This window comes from Heterodontus francisci, chromosome 30 (genome assembly GCF_036365525.1).
Source record: "Heterodontus francisci isolate sHetFra1 chromosome 30, sHetFra1.hap1, whole genome shotgun sequence".
Classification (NCBI taxonomy): Eukaryota; Metazoa; Chordata; class Chondrichthyes; order Heterodontiformes; family Heterodontidae; genus Heterodontus; species Heterodontus francisci.
This window is the reverse complement of record NC_090400.1, coordinates 54,397,776-54,410,639: the sequence shown is the minus strand read 5'-3', so window position 1 is coordinate 54,410,639 and position 12,864 is coordinate 54,397,776.

Here is a 12,864-nt window from a genome sequence, read left to right as displayed (position 1 = left end):
AGTATTTTGGTGCTTGACTGGGGACAGGGCCAAAAATCAACAAACGGTCATGGTTAAAAACAGAACCAATAAGCAGGTTAGAAGACGAGATGAGACATTTATATATTTAGTACTTTCATGAGGTAAAGGGCGTAATTTATTGCTTCTCCTCCAATTGCAGACCTCTCCTGTGACGGTAGAAAGATGAGAATGAGGAAGAATTTTGTATGGTCCTTTTATAATCACTGTGCCAGTCGTGGCTCAGTGGGGAGCACTGTCACCACTAAATCAGAAGGGTATGGGTTCAAGTCCCACTCAGAAGACTTGAGACCAAAATCTATACCAACACCTAAGTGCAGCATTGAGGGAGTGCCATGCTGTTGGAGGTGTTATCCTTGGGATGAGATGTTAAACCAAGGTTCCATCTGCCTCTCAGGTGGGCGTAAATGATCTCACTCTGCTAGTCAAAGAAAGGTAGATCACCCTATTGTTCAACCAATATGATGAAAACAAGATCATCTCACTGCTGTTTTGGGACCTTACTGTGTGCAAATTGGCTGCTGTGTGTCCTACATTACGACAGTGGCTACACTTCAAAAAGTGCTTTGGGGCGCCCTGAGGTCACGAAGGGTGCTATATAAATGCAAATCCTTTCGTTACAGGGATCACAACCAGCTGGAAATGTATCATAGTGCAGCAACACAATTTAGTTGAACCTAACATATTGATTCACCCGACTACACATCCTGACACATATCTCTCGACAATTGCTGCCTCACATTGTAAGGGGACTTTCGCTGACTTTGTCAACTATCCCAGTCTTTTTCTAGCTGCACCTTTTGCCGAATTGCACCACTTGTCGTGATCACAGTTATTATTTTAAGCACTTTGCCCGATGATTATTAAGTCTGAACGGCATTTGCAACATCTCTCCCGGACCCTTAGTCTCTTATTCCGAGCAAATGATACCCAAATCGCTGGCATGTCTTGATTTTTCCACATAGTTCGGTCATCAGAAAAGTCAATCATTCTTCTCATAATCCACATAATGAGAGGCAGAGGTCCAAGGATTGATCCCTGTGGGACTCCATTAATCACAGCTGCCCCACTCAAGCAATTCCCATTAATGGATACCTTCTGCTTCTTGTTGTCAGGCCAATTTTCAATCCAATTAGCAATTATGCTCTTGATTCCGTAAGGGCTTCATTTTTTTTTGCTACTTGTTTTGTGAGGGACTTAAATGAGATACTTTCTGAAGGTCATAGTTAATTTCCCTCATTCACTAACATGGTTACACCATCAGAAAACTGAAATCATTTTTGTGACTGAGTATGAGTACCACTTGTTGTCTTCTCAACCTGCTCTGTTGCTTCAGTTGTGAAGTCACTTTAAAATACAAACTGGAGGAGCAGTCCTGGAGGATTTTTCCCTCCCTTGTTCAAGGATGCTCAGACCAACTCCAGCACCAATACCACTTACTTTGGTCTGCGTGGCTAAGTACTATGCTGAGCAGTTCATGTACCCACTGAACCAGCAGGGAGAGAGTAATTTGTTGTAGAATACAGTAACATTATGATATATATAATATATAACATTTCAATCACAGATTTATTCATAATATTATAAAAATGGTCAGTGGGAATTTCCTTGGGCTTATTTTTTTCCAAAAATATACTTTATTCATAAAAATGTGCAAATATATATTACGAAACAGTTCAAATTCCACATTTCAGAAAGTACAATAGAGATCAGATTTCTTTGATACAGAAAAACGTGAGTTTCCTCAAAACCCTTCCATTCCATTTTACATACAATGTACATTTGCATTACACAGCAAAACCATATTTTGGTGTATAAAACCTGAGGGGTTTTACACATGTTCCAGTCCCTCGGTTCACTATGGCGGGAGGACCTTACACATTGGCCTTTCCCCATTGAGCCTTTGAGGTGTCTGCCCCAAGCTTTAGTGTGTCCCTCAGCACGTAGTCCTGGACCTTGGAATGTGCCAGTCTGCAACATTCGGTCGTGGACAACTCTTTGCGCTGAAAGACCAGCAGGTTTCGGGCAGACCAAAGAGCGTCTTTCACCGAATTGATAGTCCTCCAGCAGCAGTTGATGTTTATCTCGGTATACATCCCTGGGAACAGCCCGTACAGCACAGACTCCTGTGTTACAGAGCTGCTTGGGATGAACCTCGACAAAAACCACTGCATCTCTTTCATAAGATCATAAGAACTAGGAGCAGGAGTAGGCCGTCCGGCCCCTCGAGCCTGCTCCGCCATTCAATAAGATCATGGCTGATCTTTTCGTGGACTCAAATCCATTTACCCGCGCTCCCACAGTATCCCTTAATTCTTTTATTGTTCAAAAAGATATCTACCTTAGCTTTAAAGACGTTTACTGAAGAAGCGGCAACTACTTCACTGGGCAAGGAATTCCATAGATTAACAACCCTCTGGGTGAAGAAGTTCCTTCTTAATTCAGTCCTAAATCTGCTCCCTCTAATCTTGAGGCTATGCCCTCTTGTCCTAGCTTCACCTACCAGTGGAAACATCCTCTCTACTTGTATCTTATCTATTCCCTTCATGATTTTATATGTTTCTATAAGATCCCCCCTCATTCTTCTGAACTCCAATGAATATAATCCCAATCTACTCAGTCTCTCCTCATAAGCCAACCCCCTCAACTCCGGAATCAACCTAGTGAACCTCCTCTGCACCCTCTCCAGTGCCAGTATATCCTTTCTCAAGTGAGGAGACCAAAACGGCACACAGTACTCCAGGTGCGGCCTCACCAGTACCTTATACAGCTGCAACATAACCTCTCTGCTTTTAAACTCAATCCCTTTAGCAATGAAGGACAAAATTCCATTTGCCTTCCTAATTACTTGCTGTACCTGCAGACCAACCTTCTGCGATTCATGCACAAGGACATCTAGGTCCCTCTGCATAGCAGCATACTGCAACTTTTTACCATTCAAGTAATAATCCTTTTTCCTGTTACTCCTACCGAAATGAATGACTTCACATTTACTAACATTGTATTCCATCTGCCAGACCTTTGCCCACTCACTCAATGTATCTATGTTCCTCTGCAAAGTTTCACAGTCATCTGCACACTTTGCTCTGTCACTCATCTTAGTGTCATCTGCAAACTTTGACACCCTACACGTGGTCCCCAACTCCAAATCATCTATATAAATTGTAAATAATTGCGGTCCCAACACCGATCCCTGAGGCACACCACTAGTGACTGATTGCCAACCAGAATAGCACTTATTTATCCCCACTCTCTGCTTCCTGTTCGTCAACCAATCCTCTATCCATGCTAATACTTTACCCCTGACGCCATGCATCCTTATCTTATGCAGCAGCCTCTTGTGCGGCACCTTGTCGAAGGCCTTTTGGAAATCTAGGTACACCACATCCACTGGGTCCCCATTGTCCACCTTGCTTGTAATGTCATCATAGAATTCCAAAAGATTTGTCAAGCATGACCTGCCCTTCATGAACCCATGCTGCGTCTGCCCAACGGGACAATTTCTATCGAGATGCCCTGCTATTTCTTCCTTGATGATAGACTCAAGCATCTTCCCCACTACAGAGGTTAAGCTAATCGGTCTATAATTCCCCATCTTTTGTCTACCTCCCTTTTTAAACAGTGGCTTCACATCTGCTGTTTTCCAATCTGCTGGGACTACCCCAGAGTCCAGCGAATTTTGGAAAATTACCGTCAGTGCACCTGCTATTTCTCCCGCCATCTCTTTTAGAACCCTGGGATGCATTCCATCAGGGCCAGGAGACTTATCAATCCTTAGCTCCATTAGCTTGCCCAACACTACCTCTTCCGTAATAATGATTGTTTCCAGGTCCTCACCTACGTTCGTCTCTTTGTCAATTACTGGCATGTTATTAACGTCCTCCACTGAGAAGACCGATACAAAATACCTGTTCAATGCCTCGGCCATTTCATCATATCCCATAACTAATTTCCCCTTCTCATCCTCTAAAGGACCAACGCTTACTTTAGCCACTCTTTTTCGTTTTATATATTTATAGAAACTTTTGCTATCTGTCTTTATATTCTGTGCTAGCTTTTTCTCATGTTCCATCTTACTTTTCTTTATGGCTCTTTTTGTAGCTTTCTGCTGACCTTTAAAGTTTTCCCAATCTTCTAGTTTCATGCTGCTTTTGGCCACTTTGTATGCCTTCTTTTTCAATTTGATAGCCTCCCTTATTTCCTTAGACACCCATGGCAGATTACCCCTTTTCTTCCAGTCCTTCCTTTTCACTGGAATATACTTTTGCTGAGCACTTTGAAAAATTGCTTTGAAAGTCCTCCACTGCTCGTCAACTGTCCCACCGTAAAATCTTTGTTTCCAGTCCACTTTAGCCAAGTCCTCCCTCATTCTATTGTAGTCCCCCTTGTTCAAGCACAGGACCCTGGTGTTGGATTTTATCTTCACACTCTCCATCTGTATTCTAAATTCAACCATACTGTGATCACTCCTTCCAAGAGGATCCCTAACCATGAGGTCATTAATTATTCCTGTCTCATTACACAGTACTAGATCTAGGATAGCTTGCTCCCTCGTCGGTTCCATTACATACTGTTCAAGAAAACTATCACAGATACACTCAACGAATTCCTCCTCAAGGCTACCCTGACTGAGCTGGTTCGACCAATCTACATGTAGATTAAAATCCCCCATGATAATTGCCGTACCATTTTTACAGGCATTAGTTATTTCTTTGTTTATTGCCCGCCCCAATGTGATGTTATTATTTGGTGGCCTATAGACTACGCCTATCAATGACTTTTTCTTCTTAGAGTTTCTAATTTCCACCCAAATGGATTCAACCTCATTCTCCATAGAACCTATATCATCTCTCAGCACCGCCCTGATGTCATCCTTGAATATCAGAGCTACACCACCTCCCTTACCTTCCTGTCTGTCCTTCCGAATAGTCTGGTACCCCTGGATATTTAACTCCCAGTCGTGACCAACCTATAACCATGTCTCCGTAATGGCTACCAAATCATATTTATTCGCGATGATTTGTGCCGTTAACTCATCAACCTTGTTACGAATGCTACGAGCATTCAGGTAAAGTGCCTTTATGCTAGCTTTCTTACCCTCATGATTCCCAACATCTCTAATAATAACTCCTGAGTTATCCTTCCTTTCTGCTTCTTTCATCGTCTGCCTTGAACCTAAACCCTCCTGCACACATGTTAGCCTGCTGCTTACCTTTTTATTTATCATCATACTCCCTGTAGTTTTCCCTTTCCCTTCCCCCCGAGTCACGAGTTTAAAGTCCTAGAGACCACCCTATTTATCCGTTTTGCTAGAACACTGGTTCCAGATCGGTTCAGGTGGAGACCGTCCCATCGGTACAGATCCCCCCTGTTCCAAAACTGATGCCAATGCCCCATGAAATGGAACCCCTCTTTCCCACACCACTCCCTTAGCCACATGTCTACTTCCCTAATATTCTTATCCCTAAGCCAATTTGCACGTGGCTCGGGCAGTAATCCGGAGATTATGACCCTCGAGGACCTGTTCCTTAATTTCGATCCTAGTGCTTTATAATCCCCAAACAGGTCCTCCATCCTAGCCTTGCCTATGTTGTTTGTCCCAACGTGGACCACAACAACTGGATCCTCCCCCTCCCGCTCCAATATCCTTTCAAGCCGGTCAGAGATGTCCTGCACCCTGGCACCGGGCAGGCAACACACCATGGGGGACTCCCGATCCGGCTTGCAAAGGATACTATCTATCCCCCTAATTATAGAATCCCCTATAACTACCACTTGTCTTTTTGCTCCCCCCTCTTGAATGGCCTTCTGCACCATGGTGCCATGGTTAGTTGGCTCATCCTCCCTGCAGCCCTTTTCCTCATTCACACAGGGAGCAAGTATCTCATACCTGTTGGATAAGGTCAAAGGCTGAGGCTCCTCCACTCCTGAACTCAGGATCCCCCTACCTGCCTCACTTGCAATCACACCCTGTTGTCCCTGATCACTAACTGAATTTGAATTACTTAATCTACCAGGTGTGACTGCCTCCTGAAACAAAACGTCCAGGTAACTCTCCCCCTCCCGGATGTGCCGCAGTGTTTGAAGCTCAGATTCCAGATCATCAACTCTGAGCCGGAGCTTTTCCAGCAACCAACACTTGCTGCAGATGTGGTCCCTGCCGTTCACAATGGGGACAGCCAGCTCCCACATCATACAGCTACAGCACATCACCTGCCCAGCCATCTCTACTTAGTTAATTACTTTATTACTTTATATAAATTTATGAGTTAAATACTTTCTGATACTTCTCTCCTATGGTCTTTTTCAAATAAGCAATAGATAAATCAAAAAAAGTAGTAAGTGAAAAAAAAGAAAGTAAATTTTTAACCAATCACACGATACAGAAGAAATAAAAAAAGCTTACCTTATCACACACCAGAGTCCTTTTTTTTTGGTTAGAGGAGGAGGGCGGGTGGGAGACACTACATGTGTAGTGTCTCGGGTTCAGCCACTCCCCAAATATATAAGTTTTTACTTACCCAGAAGTCCCCTGTTCTACCGAACCTGCTTTGCAAAGACACATTCCAGAAGGAGGTGGGCAACTGTCTCTTCCCCACCACAGCCACCTCGAGGGCATTGTGCAGAGGGGGTGAGACTTCGGGCGTGCAGGAAGGATCTGACGGGGAGGGCTCTTCTCACCACCAGCCAAGCTACGTCTTGGTGCTTGTTTGAAAGTTCTGCTGATGAGGCATTCCGCCAAATGGGCTCCTTGGGTTTATCCTGTTCGGTTGGTGTAACTTCAACAGAAGGTCGTCGGAAATCTCGTTTATGTGGTTTAGCCGGGATTTCTGCAGATCTTCCATCAAAGTTATGGTGGCCGATTGGGAGAACCCCTGAGGGAATTCCCGGCGGGAAAGCCCAGTGGTTTTTCCTGTCTGTCACACTTCAAGAAGTGTCACACTCAACCTTCTGTGTCAAAAAAAAAATAACAAGACAGATGAAATATTAGAGAACAAAATATCAAGGCCAGAATATCTTCAGCCTTTTAATTGGCATCAATATAAACTCACTTAGTTTTACTCACTAGCAGCACCTCTGTTTGAACAGCAATTCGACCTTTTGGCTCTGCAGTGATTCACATTTACACTTTGGATGACCACATTTGAAATAAGGCACTTTAGGATGTCCTGAGGACCTGCAAGGTGCTGCATTAATACAACTCTTTCTTTTATATGGGTACAATGTTCCTTTCCTTATAAAACAATGCATCCTCTGATTTGTGTGATCAGCACCACAGAAGATTTGCCAATAATGTAACAAAATGCTAAGTCCAGCGTGCATTTCTTGTTACATTTCAAATCACAAGTCAAATTTCTGTGTCATGCTTAAAGATAAAACGTAGGAAGAAACCAAGGCAGTTCCTTGTGATGCACAGCGTCATTCTCCAGGAACAGAAAATACCAGAATCTGTATAACTACAGCCTCTTGTCCTTACCACTGATTTTTTTTCAATAATATACTTTATTCATAAAATTTGTAAAAATATATTACAAAACAATTTAAATTGGACATTTCATAAAGTGCAATACAGATCAGTTTCTGTCAGTACAGTAAAATCACCACTGATTTTTTAATTTAATTTTCAAAATATACTTTATTCATAAAAATCTGTAAAAATTACATTCCCAAACAGTTTAAAACAGCATCAAGTCAAAAAATACAAACAGTGCAAAGGTGATCAGTTTCCTTCCATACAATCATGAGTTGCCTCACAACCCTTCCATTTCATTGTCATGCCAGATACATTTTTACATTTACAGCACACAAAATTTTCCCAATACAGTTCGAGGGGTTTCCCATGAATCCAGCCCCTCAGTTCAGCTTGGTGGGGGGGACCTTACACTGTGGTCTTTTCCCACTGAACCTTTGCAGCAGCTGCCCCAAGCTTTAGTGCATCCCTCAGCATGTAGTCCTGGACCTTGGAATGTGCTAGTCTGCAACATTCGGCGGTGGACAACTCTTTGTGCTGGAAGACCAGCAAGTTTTGGGCAGACCAAAGGGCATCTTTCACCGAATTGGTAGTCCTCCAACAGCAGTTGATGTTTGTCTCGGTGTGCGTCCCTGAGAACAGCCCATAGAGCACAGACTCCTGTGTTACAGAGCTGCTTGGGATGAACCTCGACAAAAACCACTGCATCTCTTTCCACACCTGCTTTGCAAAGACACATTCCAAAAGGAGGTGGGCAACCGTCTCTTCCCCACCACAGCCACCGCGGGGGCATTGTGCAGAGGGGACGAGCCTTCGGGCGTGCATGAAGGATCTGACGGGGAGGGCCCTTCTCACCACCAGCCAAGCTACATCTTGGTGCTTGTTTGAAAGTTCTGGTGATGAGGCATTCCGCCAAATGACTTTGGCAGTCTGCTCGGGGAACCATCCGACAGGATCCCCCGTCTCCTTTTCCCGTAGGGCCTTGAGGACATTCCGTGCAGACCACTGCCTGATGGACCGGTGGTCAAAGGTGTTTTCCCGCAGAAACTGTTCCACGAAGGATAGGTGGTACGGCACGGTCCAACTGCATGGAGCGTTCCGCGGCAATGTGACCAGGCCCATCCTTCGCAACACGGGGGACAGATAGAACCTCAGCACGTAGTGACACTTGGAGTTTGCGTACTGGAGATCTACACACAGCTTGATGCAGCTGCACACGAAGGTGGTCAACAGGATGAGGGCCACGTTGGGTCCATTTTTCCCGCCCTTGTCCAGAGATTTGAACATCGTGTCCCTCCGGACCCGGTCCATATTAGCTCCCCAGATGAAGCGGAAAATGGCTCGGGTCACCGCCACAACGCAGGAGTGAGTGATGGGCCAGACCTGCGCCACGTACAGCAACAACGTGAGCACCTCGCACCTGATGACCAGGTTCTTACCCACAATGGAGAGAGATCGCTGCCCCCACATGCCCAACGTTTGTCGTACCTTGGCTACTCGCTCCTCCCAGGTTTTGGTGCACACCCCGGCTCTTCCGAACCATATCCCCAGCACCTTCAGGTAATCTGACCTGACGGTGAAGGGGACAAGGGATAGGTCAGCCCAGTTCCCAAAGAACATGGCCTCGCTCTTGCCGTGGTTAACTTTGGCTCCCGAGGCAAGTTCGAACTGGTCGCAGATGCTCATCAGTCTGCGCATGGACAGCGGATCCGAGCAGAAGACGGCAACATCATCCATGTACAGGGAGGTTTTAACCTGAGTGCCTCCGCTGCCTGGGATTGTCACCCCTCTTATGCTCGCATCCTTCCTAATAGACTCAGCAAAGGGTTCAATACAGCAAACAAACAAGACGGGGGAGAGAGGACAGCCCTGTCTGACTCCAGATTTGATCGGGAAACTTTCCGATTCCCACCCGTTGATTGAGACTGCGCTACTGATGTTTGTGTAGAGCAGTTGGATCCAATTGCAGATTCCCTCCCCAAACCCCATTTTGGAAAGCACGTCCATCATGTAGGTGTGTGATATCCTGTCAAAAGCCTTCTCCTGGTCCAAGCTGATGAGACAGGTGTCCACCCTCCTGTCCCGTACGTAGGCGATCGTATCCCTGAGTAGTGCGAGACTATCAGAGATCTTCCTGCCGGGTACAGTGCAGGTCTGATCGGGGTGAATCACCAACTCCAGAGCAGATTTGACTCGACTGGCTGTGACTTTGGACAGAATCTTGTAGTCAACATTAAGCAGTGAAATGGGCCGCCAATTTCTGATTTCTGCCCTCTCCCCCTTCCGCTTGTAAATGAGGGTGATGGTGCCTTTCCTCATGGATTCTGACATGCTGCCGGCCAGGAGCATACTCTCGTATACTTCCAGCAGGTCCGGGCCGACCCAGTCCCACAGGGCCGAGTACAACTCGACCGGTAAGCCATTGCTTCCGGGAGTTTTACTCGTCTCGAAGGACTCGACGGCCTTTGTCAGCTCATCCAGAGTTAGTGGCTTGTCCAGTCTCTCCCTCATGCTGTCATCTAAGACCTCTGTGATAGATGACAGGAAGGACTGGGAGGCTCTGCTGTCTGTGGGCTTCGCGTCATACAGCCCAGCATAAAAGGATTTGCTGATCCTTAGTATGTCGGACTGCGAAGACGTTACCGAGCCACCTTCTTCCTTCAGGCTGCTGATAACAGAGCTCTCTCTGTGTACCTTTTGGAAGAAGTAACGCCAGCACGTCTCATCCTGCTCAATGGAGCGGACTCTGGACCGGAAGATGATCTTGGAGGCCTCCGTGGCAAAGAACGAAGCCTGCTGGCTCTTCACCTCTTGGAGGTCCTCCTTGACCTCGACCCCCATCGACTGCAACCGGAGCAGATTTTGCATACTTTTCTGGAGTCGGGACATTTCCCTCTGTCTCTCTCTCGCCCTCTGAACACCTTTGTGGATGAAGAACCTCTTGATGTTCTCCTTGATCGCTTCCCACCAGTGAACTGGAGACTCAAAGAGGGGTTTCACGGTCCTCCAACCTTTGTAATCCCTTTTGAGTTCCTCAACGTTCTCTGGGGTCAGCAGTGTAGCAATGAGCTTCCACGTCCCTCTACCAACCCGCTGGTCATCCTGTAAGTGTCAGTCGGCCAGTAAGAGGCAGTGGTCGGAGAAGAACACCGGCTTGACATCGGTGGATCCGACCGTGACCGCACGGGACACAAACAGGAAGTCAATCCTGGAACGGGCAGACCCGTCCGATCTTGACCATGTGTATCTGCGCTGCGCTCCGTCTGCAGGTTTGCTGAAGACATCGTGCAGTTTGGCATCTTTTACTGTTTCCATTAGGAATCTGGACGTAGTGTCCAGTTTGCTGTCGTCACTGCCGGATCGACCAGCCACATCGATGATGTAGTTGAAGTCACCGCCTAGGATGACCGGCCTGGACGTCGCCAGCAGCAGTGGGAGCTGCTGGAAGACGGTCAGCCGCTCGCTGCGTTGTACCGGGGCGTACACGTTGATCAACCGGAGCGGAGCGTTGTTGTACATCACGTCTGCTGCGAGGAGGCGACCGCCCACCACCTCCTTAACTTGGGAGATGGTGAAGTTACCTCCCCGCAGCAGAATACCCAGGCCGGAGGAACGGCAATCATTACCCCCGACCAGATCGATGGCCCGAGGGACCACCATTGCGACCATTACCAGTAGGTGCTGAGGTGTGGTATTCCACACTCCTGCAGAAATAGTAGGTCGGCTTTGACCTTGGCGAGGTAATCCAAGGTTGAAACACATCGCGTAGTCGATTTAATGCTACGCACATTAATGGAAGCAATCCTTACACCCATTTTTTAAAAGTTGGTTGTTGCTTCCCATACCATTTGCCCTCGCTAGTCCCAGTCCTTCGGGATGTTCCTGCATACCCATCGTGTGAGCAAGCTGTTTCACAATAGTTGGGCTCAGAAACCCCTCCTGGTTTTTCATGCAGGGGTTTTTCCGCTGGGGTGACATCGGGGGGGGGGGTCTTGTAGGCAGCAAAGATTGGGTTATCCTCTGCTGCTTCCATCTGTTCCTCCTCGAAAACATCACTGCTCCCGGCTTCCCGGAGCTCAGGTGCGCCAGACGTGTCTTTGCTCTCGGTGTCCCGGAGCTGAGATGCGTTGGCCACGTCGTTACGTGAGGCGCTTTGGGGTTGGGGCACGCCGGGCCCATCACAGCTTCCAGTGCCCGGGGGCTGGGATGCTTTATCTTCCATCTCCTTGGAGTTCTGCCGCCTCTTTTGAAGGGGCTGTCGTTCCAGCATTCCCCCGTCCAGTGAAGAGGAGTTGTTGCAGTTTGATTCAGAAGATAGCCTCCTCTTGCCACTGGTTTGGGTGGTGGCCTGTTCCGCTTTGGGATGTTTTCTCTTTGTGGTTTTCCTTTGTACCACTTGTCACTGACCAGTTTGTCCATCTGCTGCCTCCTCCTCCATTGATTCTGTCTGTGGAGGAGGGGTTTCCGGGCGCAGGGTAGGTGCTGGGTCGCTGGTTTCAGCTGCCTCCCCTTCCTTCTCCTTCTCAGGTTGAAGTTCCTCACTGCAGAGAAGGTTGCTGGTCTCCTTTCCAACACCGGACGCCTTCGTCGAACCTTCTCCCGGCTTTTCCTTGGACCTTGCCGCCTGAGCATAGCTGAGGCAACGTTTGGGGCAGGTTTTGTAAAGGTGGCCTGCCGCACCGCACAAGTTGCAACACTTAGTCTGCTTACAGTCCTTGGTCTGATGGCCTTCCTCCTTGCAGTTCTTGCAAACAACCGTGCTGCAGTTAGCTGCCACGTGACCAGATTTGCCACAGGTGCAGCAAACTCTGGGCTGCCCAGCGTAGACCAAGAAGCCTCGACTTCCCCCGATAGCGAAGCTGGAGGGAGGGTGGATGATGGCTCCACTGGGATCTACCTTCAAGGTCACCTTGACCTGCCGCTTGCTGGTCCAGATCCCAAAGGGGTCCTTGACATCAGTGCTGCTGCCGGCCACCTCGACGTACCTGGCGAGAAAGGTGAGTACATCCACCACCGGAACATGGGGGTTGTAGAGGTGAATCGTCACCACCCGGTCCCGTTGTGACGGAAGCGTGAAGAGCGGCTCCGCTGTGAGGATCGACAGTGGCGCCCGGTCCCCTTTCTCCTTGAACGCCTTCAGGAACTTGATACATCCCGCCACGTTCCGGAACGTCACGTCGAAGTATCCACTGCTGGGGAAATCCTGCAGGCAGAAGACGTCCGTCGCTTGAAATCCGCAGCAATCGAAGAGAATTTTCTTGATGAAGAAGGTACGATCGACCGGTGCATCTCCTTCCTTGTCCTTCACGACCACCCGAACGGTGTTCCGCACTCCCAGGCCCGAAGCTCGAAAATTGGTTTTAGCCATTTTACTC